Below are 15,422 nucleotides of genomic sequence, written 5' to 3'. Positions count from 1 at the left end.
AATGTATTAGTGTTAACATTGGGTCTATAAGATTTGTCTGAGGAAAGGACTTCTCAAGCTGAGGGAACCTCGAGGCCTAGTACCTCACAGGGAAATTAGCTCAGAATGAAGAGACGTCAGTAATAGAAAATAAACATTTCAGTGGACAAGGTAGGGTTAATTATAGTTATCAAATTAGCGAATTTGAGTTGTGCTCTTACTGTATTATTATTGTTCCTCTGTGGTATACACCAACAATATGCCAAGAACAGCATAGCAACATATACTGTAGTGGACAGCAGTGTGTGACATTATTTTTATAGACATAACTCGCCAGGAAAAAAAAAAAAAAACGGGAAAAGGAAAAGTGGTGTAGTTGCCCCTAGCAACCAATCATTTTTTTAAGTGATCTGATTAATTGATATGGGCAACTGCACCACTATTTCTCTACACATTTTTTTTTCACATTTCCTGTGGATTCCCCAAATCCCCAAACCCCCCCCCCCCCCCAATTGTAATCGACATATATACACAACTCAAATTTATGTCTGTATGTATATACGCCCTCTGTGGAATTTGCCAACAACAACAGACATCAACGGCATCATTAATGTGAAACCTAATATCCCAAAACATTAACACAATTTCATGTAGTGTATTATATTTTAAATAGAAAAAATTTATATATTGTACAATAAGCAAACTACAAGATTCTGCTGCACTAATCTAGCATTGGTGTGAATGGGTCTTCCAATGACCCATTCACACTGCATCATTTCAGTGGGGGAAAATTCTGTTGCGAAAATTCACATGCTGAAAGAATGAACGGAGAATACACTCCGACTGAAATGCCATCAATGGTGAGGGCACAAGTCCTAGTGCTTAAGGATTTCAGCAGTGGCTGCTTAAATGGGATCTCCGACCCGGAATATTTCTTTAGGTGGAAAAAAAGCATGTTTTGCGCCCAAATTTACACCTTTTCATAAAAGGCATAGTTTATAAATACATGCCTTCTGCAAAGTCAAAATCTAAACATTGGATATAAGAGCCATGTTTTCTAAAATCTTCTGAATTGAAAGGCGAAAATAGCCACAAAACAGCTGGTAAAGCAATGATAGATTCCCCTCTTTGTGTGCCCCCTAAAATCACAGCAGGAGTGTCTACAATGACAGGGCCCTCTAATATTATAGAGAAGGATACCAGTTTTTAGTTTTAAAGTATAAGCTCAGGAAAGGTTGTCTGGTCTATGCCACCCCCTTTTCAGTCTTGAGATACCCTCAGTCTTGGTTAGCATTATGTTGAATGGTGCTAAGTCCGTTACCTTGTGTTGGCACCCATTCTTTCCTATGTGAGGTCTTCCCACACAGTCTACACATAATCACATACAGTGCCATATATTTACCCAATAATACTTTCATACATTTGTTGCCGACATAATGCCGCACATTGCCACACAATGTCACAATACCACCTTCCAGATCTTTAATAATACTGACATGCAATGACCAAATGACTGCTCAATGCATTATTAAATAAGACACAAGAAAAAAGTGGGGGTCAGCACTACTGACTCCAACACGGGGTCTTAGATCCTATGGAGGCAGAGGTGTATTGCTTTGGTATAGTCCATTTAGAGTGGTGCTCAATCGAAAGAGTTAGGGATAGCAAATAATCCCATATAGAAGGAAATAGATGGCACTTCACAACATGGATGAAGTAAAGGATTTTATTTACTTACACGAGACAGGACAACGACATCGGTATAGGGGGAGGGAGCAGACAGATTGGAACAATGTCCATTTCGCTGCTGCCTGCCGCTTCTACTGGTTCCTTCCTTCTTCTATATGGGATTATATGCATTACTAAATAATATGGCTGGACAATTTATATTAAAGGGATTATACCAAGATGCACTGTGAAGTAGAATAGATGAAGTATGGGCTGCCCAGGGGCACTGCTGTTCCATTCATTTGTGGGACAATTGTCCTGCGCTTTTGGGATCAGTGGGGTCCTAGCAATCAGATAGTTATTGCATCTTGGCATAGTCCTATTAGGATATATGGTGGTCACCAAGTGCCTGAGGGGTGTTCCTTTACACACTTCTTAAGCTGGCAGTGCAGCAGCCAGACTGCATAGTTGCCCATTGTAAATATTTTTTGGCATGGCACAGATGCTTATTGAATACAATGGGCTTCTTGTTAAGTTTGGCCATTCACAAGTGTAAACGTTATGATCATTGATGAGTAGCCCCTATATTGTAGGAACCCTTTGAAGGCTTGAACGAAACAGTGGCTCATGCTTCGGTAGTGAATCCAAATAATAGATAGACCATGGAGATGGAGAACCTTCTATGGAGAACCTGATGATGATGTCTCTGCTGGTTTTGATTCCACCAAAATTGTTTAGGGCAGATGATTCATAGTAAAACCTCGTCAGCTCCGTACTAGAAATGTTAACACAGTGAATATCTGTTTTCAGCTTTGTGCCAGACACAAGACTATTTATACAGTATATGATCAATGGGTAGAAAATTAAGTGCCCCCGCTCTCTGGTCTTGGAAATTTAATTTTATCTTGTTACCATGGAGATGAATTGCAGGAGACGCAATTTCTGACAGTTACTTCACTCAGTTTCCTCTCAATGAGTAACAAGAAATGCATAACAAATGCACAGCGCCTTCCATAAAAGAAGAAATACCCGCTCCCTCATATACGTTCCCCCCTACTACATTTACACCATCATACAGCAGAGGAAGGGACGCTAAACCGCCAAGCACCAGCGAGATTAAGACACTAAACTGCCAAGCACCAGTACAATAAGGAAACCAAACTGCCATACACTAGAGAGGAAAAAACATCGAAACGCCATACACCAGAGAGACAAAGACAACGAACCGCCATACACCAGAGAGAGAAAGACAACGAACCGCCATACACCAGAGAGACAAAGACAACGAACCGCCATACACCAGAGAGAGAAAGACAACGAACCACCATAAACCAGAGAGACAAAGACACTAGACCGCCATACATAAACCACCATACTTTAGAGAGACAAAGACACCAAAACACCATACACCAGAGAGACAAAGACACCAATCTGCCATACACTAGGAGAGACTAAGACACTAAACCAATATACAGTGACCCCCCCCCCGACCTACGATGGCCCCGACATACGATAATTTCAACATGCGATGGCCTCTCAGAGGCCATCGCATTTTGATGGCAGCATCAACATACAACAGCTTTTTTATGTCGGGGCCATCGCATAAATGGCTATCCGGCAGCACAGACTGCTTCAGCTGCTGCCGGATAGCCGTTTACGGTGCCCCGTATGATCCGGTGGGTGTCTCTCACCTGTCCCCGCCGCTCCTGACCGTTCTTTTTTTGGGATCCCCTGCATCGCCGGCGCTCTCCATCATCACCATCATCACGTCACCACACATGCCGTCCCGTCATCCAATAGGAGCGGCGTGCGCAGCGACGTGATGACTGCGATGAACAGACGCAGCAGAGATGGTCCGGGGATGCGGCGACAGCGATGGAGGGCGACATCCAGGGCAGCAGTGAGCGGCAGGGACAGGTGAGTACTGTATAACCTCCTATACCAGTGGTCTTCAACCTGCAGACCTCCAGATGTTGCAAAACTACAACTCCCAGCATGCCCGGACAGCCGTTGGTTGTCCGGGCATGCTGGGAGTCTTAGTTTTGCAACATCTGGAGGTCCGCAAGGTTGGAGATCACTGTCCTTTACTTTTCATTGCACGGATCCCTCAACATACGATGGTTTCAACTAACGATCGTTCATTTGAACGAATTACCATTGTATGTTGAGGGACCACTGTACACCAGAGAGATGTAGAAACCAAACCACCATACACTAGAGAGGAAAACACACTGAATCGCCATAAAAAAAAAGAGAGACAAAGACACCAAATCGACAAAGACATCCAAACACCATACACCAGAGAGATAAAGACACCGAACCGCCATACACCATAAAGCCAAAGACACCGAACCGCCATACACTAGAAAGGCAAACCTTAAGACACTTAACCTTAATACACCGGAGACAAAGACACCAAACCACAATATACCAGAGAGACAAGACACCAAACCGCCATAGACCAAATAAACAATAACACTAAACCACCATACACCAGAGAGACAGATATCAAACTGCCATTCACCAGAGAGACAAAGACACCAATCTGCCATACACATGATAGGCGTTGCACCAAACTCTTTGGTGTATTGAGGTTTAGTGTAACGCCCATCATTTACATACTCTCTTGTCCAAGTCATCTGAACTGGCAGCATGACTTGCCATGCGACAAATTCATCAAGTGCCGTCCGCCACTTGATAAATTTGTTCACGCACACCAAACCCCCCTCCAACTTTTTAGAACTAAAATAGAGCAGCCAGTAGGACACTTTTAAAGGGTTACTCCGCCCCAGACATTTTATCCCCTATCCAAAGGCTAGCGGATAAGGTGTATGATTGCAGGGTCTCGCTGCTGGGGACCCCCGCAATCTCTGCAGCGGCACCCCGCAGTCATCACTACAGAGCAAACCGGCTCTGTGCGTGATGATGGGGTGATGCAGGGGATGGAGCATGGTGAAGTCATGGCCCCGCCCCTTTATTACATGTCTATGGGAGTGGGCGGGACTTGACATCACGGGGGGTGGGAAGTTACGTCACGATGCTCCATTCCCTGCATTGCCCCATCATCACGCAGAGTGCCAGTGTGCTCTGTAGTTATGATGGCGGGGTGGCGCTGCAGAGATCGCGGGGGTCCCCAGCAGCGGGACCCCTGCAATCAGACATCTTATCCCCCATCCTTTGGATAGGGGATAAGATGTCTGGGGCAGAGTACCCCTTTAATAAATTTCCCCACTAAACCGCCATACACCAGTAAGGGTCTATTCACACAAATGAAAGCCCAATAGACTTCTATGTGATTGAATTTCTGCATGCAGCATTTCCGTACCAATTCCACACAAAATCCGCACAAGTCAGAAACCGCCCAAGGAGGCGGAACTGGTGCAGAATTTCTTCCCATGTGAATAGACCCTAAGACTAAGGCATTAAACCGGTATATATCAGAGATGAAGATGCTACACCCTGTTCCAAATTATTATGCAAATGATATTTAAGTGACACAAAGATTAAATATTTTGTTTTTCAGTTTAACTCATGGATGGCATTGTGTCTCAGGGGTCTTTTGATCACTGGAAGCAATTTCGGACACCTGTGATAATTAGATTGCCAGATGAGCCCAATTTAAGGAAAAACTACTAAAGGTGAGGTGTTCCACATTATTAAGCAGGGCACCATTTTAAAGCAATCTGAGGAAGAAAAAGGATCTCTCTGCTGCTGAAAAGAGTGAAATAGTTCAATGCCTTGGACAAGGTATGAAAACATTAGATATTTCACGAAAACTTAAGCGTGACCATCGCACTATTAAGAGATTTGTGGCTGATTCAGAGCACAGAATGGTTCGTGCAGATAAAGGCATCGTGCCAGATCCATGCATCGGTTCAGGAAAGCTGCTGCCAAAATACCATTAGATAGCAGCAAACAAATATTTGAAGCTTCTGGTGCCTCTGGGATCCCACAGACAAAGTGTAGAGTCCTCCAGAGTCTTGCAACTGTGCATAAACCTTCTATTCGGCCATCACTAACCAATGCTCACAAGCAGAAATGGCTGCATTGGGCAGAAAAATACATGAAGACTCCAAAATGGACTCCAGCCCTGTTCCAACAACTGTATACTGTATAGGTGAACACCGTGATGGCCGCACATCCCGCTCCCCGCCGCGCAGCCCGCAACCCCCCGGCCAGTTGCGCCGCTCAACCGACTCCCCACCCCCCCTTAGTTCATCTATTCAGTGTCCCTCCAGCTGTTTCCCCACTACAACTCCCAGCTTGGGGAAACAACTGGAGGCATACTGTATAGCCCGCAACCCCCCCTGGCCCCACTGCGCCGCTCAAGGCCCCCCCCCCCCCCGCAAAAGCATAAGCATTGAGAATTTTACCTGTCACCGGGGCCGGCGTGTGAGGCCAGGGAGCCTGCGCGCGTTCTTTTCCTTCAAAGCGCTCGCTCCCGCCAGTCTGATTGACAGGCGGGAGCGAGCACCGCAGTGAATGCATTCGGCCACTAGGAGGGCGACCCCTAGTGGCCAAATTTAAAAGTGATTTTAAACTGTTTTAAAATCACTTTTTTTTTAATTAAAGTATATTAGAGATATGTCGTAGTACTTAAGTACTACAACATATCAATTTTTTGATTTCATGACAGTGCCCATTTAATTTGTTTGCAAGACTTGTGAAGCTGCAATCAAATAAGGGGCCCTATGTTAAAATGTAACGTGACCTGTTAAAATGTTTAAAAAGTTAAAATGTTGTTAAAAATGTGATTGAAATGGCTTTTGATTTCAGTAAATATGCTGCCAACACAACAAATGACAATTTGCAGTTCGTTACAACCTATAAAGTGTTTTTAAACGTACTGTGCGTAATAATTTGGAACAGTGCATTGTAAGTTTTGCATGTTTAACCCCTTAACCCCTTAAGGACCCAGCCATTTTACACCTCAGGACCCGGCCATTTTTTGCACATCTGACCACTGTCACTTTAAACATTAATAACTCTGAAATGCTTTTAGTTATCATTCTGATTTTCGTGACATATTCTACTTTAACATAGTGGTAAAATTTTATGGTAACTTGCATCCTTTCTTGGTGAAAAATCCCAAAATTTGATGAAACATTGGAAAATGTTGCATTTTTCTAACTTTGAAGCTCTCTGCTTGTAAGGAAAATGGATATTCCCCCCAAAAAAAATTTTATTCACATATACAATATGTCTACTTTATGTTTGCATCATAAAATTTACGTGTTTTTACTTTTGGAAGACACCAGAGGGCTTCAAAGTTCAGCAGCAATTTTCCAATTTTTCACAAAATTTCCAAACTCACAATTTTTCATGGACCAGTTCAGGTTTGAAGTGGATTTGAAGGGTCTTCATATTAGAAATACCCCACAAATGACCCCATTATAAAAACTGCACCCCCCAAAGTATACAAAATGATATTCGGTCAGCCTTTTAACCCTTTAGGTGTTTCACAGGAATAACAGCAAAGTGAAGGAGAAAATTCACAATCTCCATTTTTTGCACTCGCATGTTCTTGTAGACCCAATTTTTGAATTTTTACAAGGGGAAAAAGGAGAAAATGTATACTTATATTTGTAGCCCAATTTCTCTCGAGTAAGCACATACCTCATATGTCTATGTAAAGTGTTCGGCGGGCGCAGTAGAGGGCTCAGAAGTGAAGGAGCGACAAGGGGATTTTGGAGAGTACGTTTTTTTTAAATGGTTTTTGGGGGGCATGTTGCATTTAGGAAGCCCCTATGGTGCCAGAACAGCAAAAATGGCACACCATTTTGGAAACTAGACCCCTTGAGGTACGTAACAAGGAATAAAGTGAGCCTTAATACCCCACAGGGGTTTCACGACTTTTGCATATGTAAAAAAATAAAATTTCACTAAAATGTGTGTTTCCTCCCAATTTTCACATTTTTGCAAGGGTTAATAGCAGAAAATACCCCCCAAGCATTGTAACCCCACCTCTTCTGAGTATGAAGATACCCCCATAAGTTGACCTGAGGTGTACTATGGGTGAACTAGAATGCTCAGAAGAGAAGGAGTCATATTTGGCTTTTTGAGAGCAAATTTTGCTCGGGGGCATGTCGAATTTAGGAAGCCCCTATGGTGCCAGGACAGCAAAAAAAAAAAAAACACATGGCATACCATTTTGGAAACTAGACCCCTTGTGGAACGTAACAAGAAATAAAGTGAGCCTTAATACCCCACAGGTTTCACGACTTTTGCATACGTTAAAAAAAAAAATCACTAAAAAGGTGTGTTTCCCCCCCAAATTTAAAATTTTTGCAAGATTTAATAGCAGAAAATACCCCCCAAAATTTGTAACCACATCTCTTCTGAGTTTGGAGGTACCCCATAAGTTGACCTGAAGTGCACTACGGGCGAACTACAATGCTCAGAAGAGAAAGAGTCATATTTGGCTTTTTGAGAGCAAATTTTGCTCGGGGGGCATGTCGCATTTAGGAAGCCCATATGGTGCCAGGACAGCAAAATAACCCCCACATGGCATACCATTTTGGAAACTAGACCCCTTGCGGAATGTAACAAGGTTTAAAGTGAGCATTTACCCCCCACTGGTGTCTGTCATATCTTTGGAACAGTGGGCTGTACAACATTTTTAATTTGCACAGCCCACTCTTCCAAAGATCCGTCAGACACCTGTGGGGTGTAAATTCTCACTGCACCCCTCATTACATTCCGTGAGGGGTGTAGTTTCCGAAATGGGGTCACATGTGGGGTTTTGTTTTTTTTTGCGTTTGTCAAAACCGCTGTAACAATCAGCCACCCCTGTGCAAATCACCTCAAATGTACATGGCGCACTCTCCCTTCTGGGCCTTGTTGTGCGCCCCCAGAGCACTTTACACCCACATATGTGGTATCTCCGTACTCGGGAGAAATTGCGTTACAAATTTTGGGGGGCTTTTTTCCCCTTTACCTCTTGTCAAAATGAAAAGTATAGGGCAACACCAGCATGTTAGTGTAAAAAGTTTATTTTTTTACACTAACATGCTGGTGTAGACCCCAACTTCACCTTTTCATAAGGGGTGAAAGGAGAAAAAGACCCCCAAGATTTGTTAGTCAATTTCTCCCGAGTATGGCGATACCCCATATGTGGCCCTAAACTGTTGCCCTGAAATACGACAGGGCTCCGAATTGAGAGCGCCATGTGCATTTGAGGCCTGAATTAGGGATTTGCATAGGGGTGGACATAGGGGTATTCTACGCCAGTGATTCCCAAACAGGGTGCCTCCAGCTGTTGCAAAACTCCCAGCATGCCTGGACAGTCAACGGCTGTCCGGCAATACTGGGAGTTGTTGTTTTGCAACAGCTGGAAGCTCCATTTTGGAAAGAGTGGCGTACCAGACGTTTTTCATTTTTATTGGGGAGGGGGGCTGTGTATGGGGTATGTGTATATGTAGTGTTTTTTTACATTTTATTTTGTGTTAGTGTAGTGTAGTGTTTTTAGGGTACAGTCACACGGGCGGGGGATTACAGCGAGTTTCCCGCTGCGAGTTTGAGCTGCCGCGCAAAATTTGCTGCATCGCAAACTTGCAGCCTGATACTCACGGTAAGCCCCCTGCCCATGTGAATGTACCCTGTACATTCACAGGGGGGGGGGACCTCCAGCTGTTGCAAAACTACTACTCCCAGCATGCCTGAGAATGTTTGGGAGTTGTGGTTTTGCAACAGCTGGAGGCACACGGGTTGGGAAACACTGAGTTAGGAAACAATGTTTCCCAACCAGTGTGCCTCCAGCTGTTGCAAAACCACAACTCCCAAACATTCTCAGGCATGCTGGGAGTAGTAGTTCAGCAACATCTTTAGAGCCAGATGTTGCCGAACTACAACTCCCAGCATGCTTGGAGTTGTAGTTTTGCAACATCTGGAGGACTACAGTTTGCAGACCACTAATACAGTGGTTCCCAATCTGTGCCCTTCCAGATGTTGCAAAACTACAACTCCCAGTATGCCAAAACTGTCCAGGCATGCTGGAAGTTGTAGTTCTGCAACATCTGAAGGGCCAGATGTTACAGAACTACAACTCCCAGCATGCCTGGACAGTAAGGACATGCTGAGGATGTGTAGTTTTGCAACATCTGGATGGGCACAGTGGTCCAAAAACTGTGGACCTCCAGAAGTTGCAAAACTGCAACTCCCAGCATGCCCAGACGCCAAGGGCTGTCTGGGCATGCTGGGAGTTGTAGTTTACAGGGTCCTATTACAGCAATGCATGTCGCTTTACGGCGACGTGCATTGCTGTAAAGGGCCCGACCGCGGCTGAAAATCTACTCACCTGTCGCCGCCGTCTTCATCGTCTGGATCCGGGTCTTCAGGGACGAGGATTTCAGCAGGCATCCGGTTCCGATCTCTGCCCGGCGAGCGGCAGAGACCGGAAAACGCCAGGACGTACGGGGACGTCCTGGGTCCTTAAAGCCCAGGGTGCGGGGACGTCCCCGTACGTCCTGGGTCCTTAAGAGGTTAAGGACTCAGCGTTTTTCTGTTTTTGTATTTTCATTTTTTCCTCATCACCTTCTAAATCTAAAAATCATAAGGCTTTCAATTTTGCACATAAAATTCCATATGATGGCTTATTTTTTTGTGCCACCAATTCTACTTTGCAGTAACAGTCATTTTACCAAAAAATTCACGGCGAAACGGAGATATGATTCATTGTGCGACAAAATTGATGAAAAAATTTCATTTTGTAACTTTTGGGGGCTTCCGTTTCTACATAGTACATTTTTCGGTAAAAATAACACCTTATCTTTATTCTGTAGGTCCATACGGTTAAAATGATACCCAACTTATATAGGTCTGATTTTGTCGTACGTGATCTGAAGTTTTTATCGGTACCATTTTTGCATTGATCTGACTTTTTGATCGCTTTTTATTCATTTATGATCTAAATAGTGACCAAAAATACGCTATTTTTGACTTTGGAACTTTTTTGCGCGTACGCAATTGACCGTGCAGTTTAATTAACAATATATTTTTATAGTTTGGACATTTACGCACTTGGCGATACCACATGTTTATTTTTATTTACACAGTTTTTTTTTATGGGAAAAGGGGGGTGATTCAAACTTTTATTAGTGAAGGGGTTAAAGGACCTTTATTAACTTTTTTTTTTCAGTGTTATAGCTCCCATAGGGGGCTATAACACTGCACACACTGATCTTTTACCCTGATCCCTGCAAAGCTATAGCTTTGCATGGATCAGCGTAATATGGGGTTCATTGCTCAGGCTTGGAGCAATCAAATGCCGATCAGACGCGACGGAGAAAGGTCAGGGGGCCTCTGCTCGTGTCCTAGCTGATCGGGACATCGCGATAGTCCCGATCAGCCCGACTGAGCTCCCAGGAAGCTTTTACTTTCGTTTTCGACGCGATGATCAACTTTGATCGTCGCGTCTGAAGGGTTAGTAGAGCGCGGCACAACGATCTGTGCCGCGCGCTATTAGCCCAGGGTCCCGGCTATCATTAGCAGCCGGGACTGACCTAGTGTGATGAAGGGTCACGGCGTGACCCCATTTTAAACACCGGGACCGGGCGCAGGGCGTACAGGTACGCCCTGCGTCCTTAAGAGGTAAAAAAAAAAATAAATACTGTTATCATAAAATCATAAAATACTGTTATCATAAAATTTGAATTGTACAACTAATAGTGGATAACATAAGAATTAAGCTGCCTGTTATTTACATCAAATATTTGGGTAATTGAGAAAAATATAATTTGCATAATAATTTAGAACAGGGTGTAAACTGCCACACAGCAGACACGGAGAAACTAGCCCACCATACATCAGAGAACAAAGAGGGTCTTGAGATCATGCCCAGCACTGAATACACCCTCCCCCCCAGACATTAAATATGGACAGTTTCCCGCCCCTCTGACGGATAGTCCTATATCCATGGAAAGGGGGGGGGGGGGGAGAGCAACATACTATAAATGAGATCAGCCCCCCTAAACTATGCAAAGCTTTCAGTTACTCGTCCTCCACAACATGTCTTTGATAAGTCTTTAACCCCTTAAGGACCATGGATGTACGCATACGTCTAAGCTCCCTGGTAGTTAAACGACCAAGGACGTACGCGTACTGGGGTGACTGCTGATATCGAACAGCAGACACCCCGCGCAAATGCCCGGGAAGGGGGGGTCTGATGACCCCCCCATGTTGGCGATCGCAGCAAATCGCCAGTGAATTCACACTGGCGATTTGCGCGATTCCGGGTCATACGGGTCTATGGTGACCCTGAGACCCGGAAAATAAGGAGGATCGGGGTTGTCCAAGACACCCACAATCCCCCTGAAGGGATAGGAGTGAGGTGGCAGGGGTGCCACCCCTCCTATTGGTCGTCTATAAGCAACGACCAATAGCAGATCGGGGGTGGAGGGGGGGGGGTTTATATTTCGGTATCCTTGTTCTGCCCACCCACAATAGGTAGGGCAGAATGGGGAAACCCACGGGTACCAGCCGGAATCCACTTACCGTGGCGGAGGTGACGATCAGCGGCTGGGATCGGTGGCAGCAGAGGACGGCAATGCGGCTCCCTGGATCCTACGGAAGCCGGTGAGTTGCCTAGCAATGTCTGGAGGGCGACAGTTTGAGACCACTATACAGTGGTCTCTAAACTGAAGCCCTCCAGATGTTGCAAAACTACAACTCCCAGCATGGCCAGCCAGCTGTTTGGACATGCTGGGATTTGTAGTTTTGCAACAGCTGGAGGGTCATAGTTTGGAGATCACTGTGCAGTGATCTCTAAACTGTGGCCCTCTAGATCTTGCATAACTACATCTCCCAGCATGCCCTTTGGTGATCAGTACTTGCTGGGAGTTGTAGTTTTGCAACAGCTGGAGGCACACTGGTTGGAAAATACTGAGTTAGGTAACAGAACCTAACTGAAGGTTTTCCAACCAGTGTGCCTCCAGCTGTTGCAAAAGTACAACTCCCAGCATGCACATGCACGGTCTGTCAGTACATGCTGGGAGTTGTAGTTTTGAAACTGCTGGAGGTTTGCCCCCCCTCCCCCCCCTCCTCCCATATGAATGTACAGGGTACATTCACACAGGCGGGTTTACAGTAAGTTTCCTGCTTGAAGTTTGAGCTGCGTCCAATTTTTCACTGCAGCACAAACTCCTAGTGGGAAACTCACCGTAAACGCCCACCAGTGCGAATACACCCTAAAAACACTACACTACACTACCACATAATAAAGGGTAAAACACTACATATACACCCCCTTACACTGATTTCCCCCCCCAATAAAAAGTGAAAGGTAAAAGCATCCTAGAGTTATTTATGCTTAAAATGACAGTGGTCAGATGTGCAAAAAATGCTCTGGTCCTACAGTAAAAATTGGCCTGGTCCTTAAGGGGTTAACTCCTTAGGGATTAGCGTTTTCAGTTTTTGTATTTTCGTTTTTTTCTCCTTACCTTTTAAAAATCATAACCCTTTCAATTTTCCACCTAAAAATCCATATGATGGCTTATTTTTTGTGCCACCAATTCTACTTTGTAATGACATCAGTAATTTTACCCAAAAATCTATGGCAAAACCAAAAAAAATCATTGTGCGCCAAAATTGAAGAAAAAACAAAACGCAATTTTGTAACTTTTGGGGGCTTCCGTTTCTACGAAGTACATTTTTCGGTAAAAATGTCACCTTCTCTTTATTCTGTAGATCCATACAATTAAAATGATACCCTACTTATATAGGTTTGATTTTGTCGTACTTCTAAAAAAAATCATAACTACAAGCAGAAAAATGTATACGTTTAAATTTGTCATCGTCTGACCCCTATAACTTTGAGGACTTATTTTCTGCTCCGCGATCTGAAGTTTTTAGCGGTACCATTTTTTGATTGATCGGACTTAGAGACCAAAAATACGCTATTTTGGACTTTGGAATTTTTTTGCTGTGCACGCCATTGACCATGCGGTTAAATTAATGACATATTTTTATAATTTGGATATTTCCACACGCAGCAATACCACATATGTTTAATTTTATTTTTATTTACACAGTTTTTATTTTATGGGAAAAGGGGGGTGATTCAAATTTTTATTAGGGAAGGGGTTAAACGATCTTTATTAACTTTTTTTTTTTTGCAGTGTTATAGCTTCCATAGGGGGCTATAACATTGCACACACTGATGTTTTACATTGATCAATGGTTTCTCATAGGAAACCATTGGTCAATGATTCTGCCACTTGACTGCTCATGCCTGGATCTCAGGCGCTGAGCAGTCATTGGGCGATCAGACACCAGGAGGCAGGTAAGGAGACTCTCCTCGTATCCTACAGCTGTTCGGGATGCCGTGATTTCACTGTGGCGATCCCGAACAGCCCCCTGAGCTAACCGGCATTAGTTTAGTTTCTCTTTAGACGCAGCAATCAAATTTGAACGCCACGTCTAAAGGGTTAATAGCGCACAGCACCACGATCAATGCCGTGCGCTATTAGCCACTGGTCCCTGCCATTGTTAGAGGCCAGGCCCAACCCGCTATGACGTGGGGCCATGCTGTGACCCCGTGTTATAGAACGGAAGTGGACTCATGATGTACCGGTACGTCATGGGTCCTTAAGAAGTTATGGAGTTAAAGGGATGTGTAACACATACATAGATGGCTCAGTGGTTAGCACTGTTGCCTCACAGTTCAAATCCCACCAAGGACAACATCTGCAAAGAGTTTGTATGTTCTCTCTGTGCTTGTGTGGGTTTCCTCCCACACTTTAAAACATACTGATAGGTTTAAATTGTGAGCCCCAATGGGGACAGGGAACCAATTTGAGTGTACAGCACTGCAGAATCTGTGTGCCCTATAAAGTAAAGAGTTAATAATATCATCATCATCATGATAAAATGTGCTGGTTTTATGCAAAATGTAAATCCCTGTAGGTTCTTCACCCCCATAAATCTGCTCATTTCCTGGTTTCTTTTTCAAGCGCTGACCTTGCTGTCGCCAGGCAACAGAGCTAACGCTTTCTCGCAACCTGTGCAGTGGAGACCAACTACCATTACCTTCGACAGTTGAACTGGGCACGTGTGACCACCTCAGTGGGTCCTTGGTAGGTCGTAACCAAGGGCAACAGTTATCAACACAATGCACTCACATGGGGATTAGTAACCTTATATCTCACACAGGACTCTCTCAGTAATGCATGTACATTTAAAATATGCTTAATTTTTAAAGTATAAACCTATTTTTCTTAATGGGACAACCCCTTTAAGTTGTCTTTTCTGGCAAGTTGTTTTGTTCAGCCCTTTCTTCTATATATAAGATTCTGGGAAGGCTGGGTAAGAGCTAATGTTGCTGCCAATACAGCCATATCTGTTGTCTTCCATCTTTCCCATTATCAGATATAATCGCTTGAGAAAAGGCAATGCGGCAAGGATTTACATCTATCCATATATCATTCCACATGTCATATAGGGTACACAAATATATTTACATTACAATACTCCTAGACTCTAGACAATTATTGCCTGACCCGAGCTTCATTACAAGAATGGCATTAAACTGACTGTATATATACACACATCTGTCATGTGCCTCGTGCCCTTCTTCCTGATATTTATTCTGGAGGTTGCACCTATTTTGGATCTGCCAGTCTTCTCATTTCCTTTCATGGGAATCAATAACGTTGACATTGGCTGCATTACAAATGTTTCTGAATAACATTCAGATGTTCAGTGAAGCTTTGTGCCCACTATAGTCATGCTCAAGGCATTGGCACTACCAGGTCCCATTTTACCCTTTGCCTAGAGCAGAG

General features: G+C 44.0%; 1 protein-coding gene and 1 long non-coding RNA gene across 2 annotated transcripts in view; one reads left to right on the top strand and one right to left on the bottom strand.

The window, feature by feature from the left end:
* Positions 1-15,422, top strand: part of LOC130275996 (uncharacterized) — a 91,918-nt gene that overhangs the window by 39,829 nt on the left and 36,667 nt on the right. Inside the window, exon 2 of the long non-coding RNA XR_008844980.1 lies at positions 5,171-5,285. This is a non-coding gene — a long non-coding RNA (uncharacterized LOC130275996). The remainder of the gene's footprint in view (positions 1-5,170; positions 5,286-15,422) is intronic.
* LOC130275993 (sodium- and chloride-dependent creatine transporter 1-like) overlaps positions 1-15,422 on the bottom strand; it is a 104,237-nt gene that overhangs the window by 84,613 nt on the left and 4,202 nt on the right. The gene's annotated exons all lie outside the window — the stretch shown is intronic.

The sequence above is a fragment of the Hyla sarda genome, chromosome 6, assembly GCF_029499605.1.
Source record: "Hyla sarda isolate aHylSar1 chromosome 6, aHylSar1.hap1, whole genome shotgun sequence".
Taxonomy (NCBI): domain Eukaryota; kingdom Metazoa; phylum Chordata; class Amphibia; order Anura; family Hylidae; genus Hyla; species Hyla sarda.
This window is presented reverse-complemented; position numbering and strand designations above follow the sequence as displayed.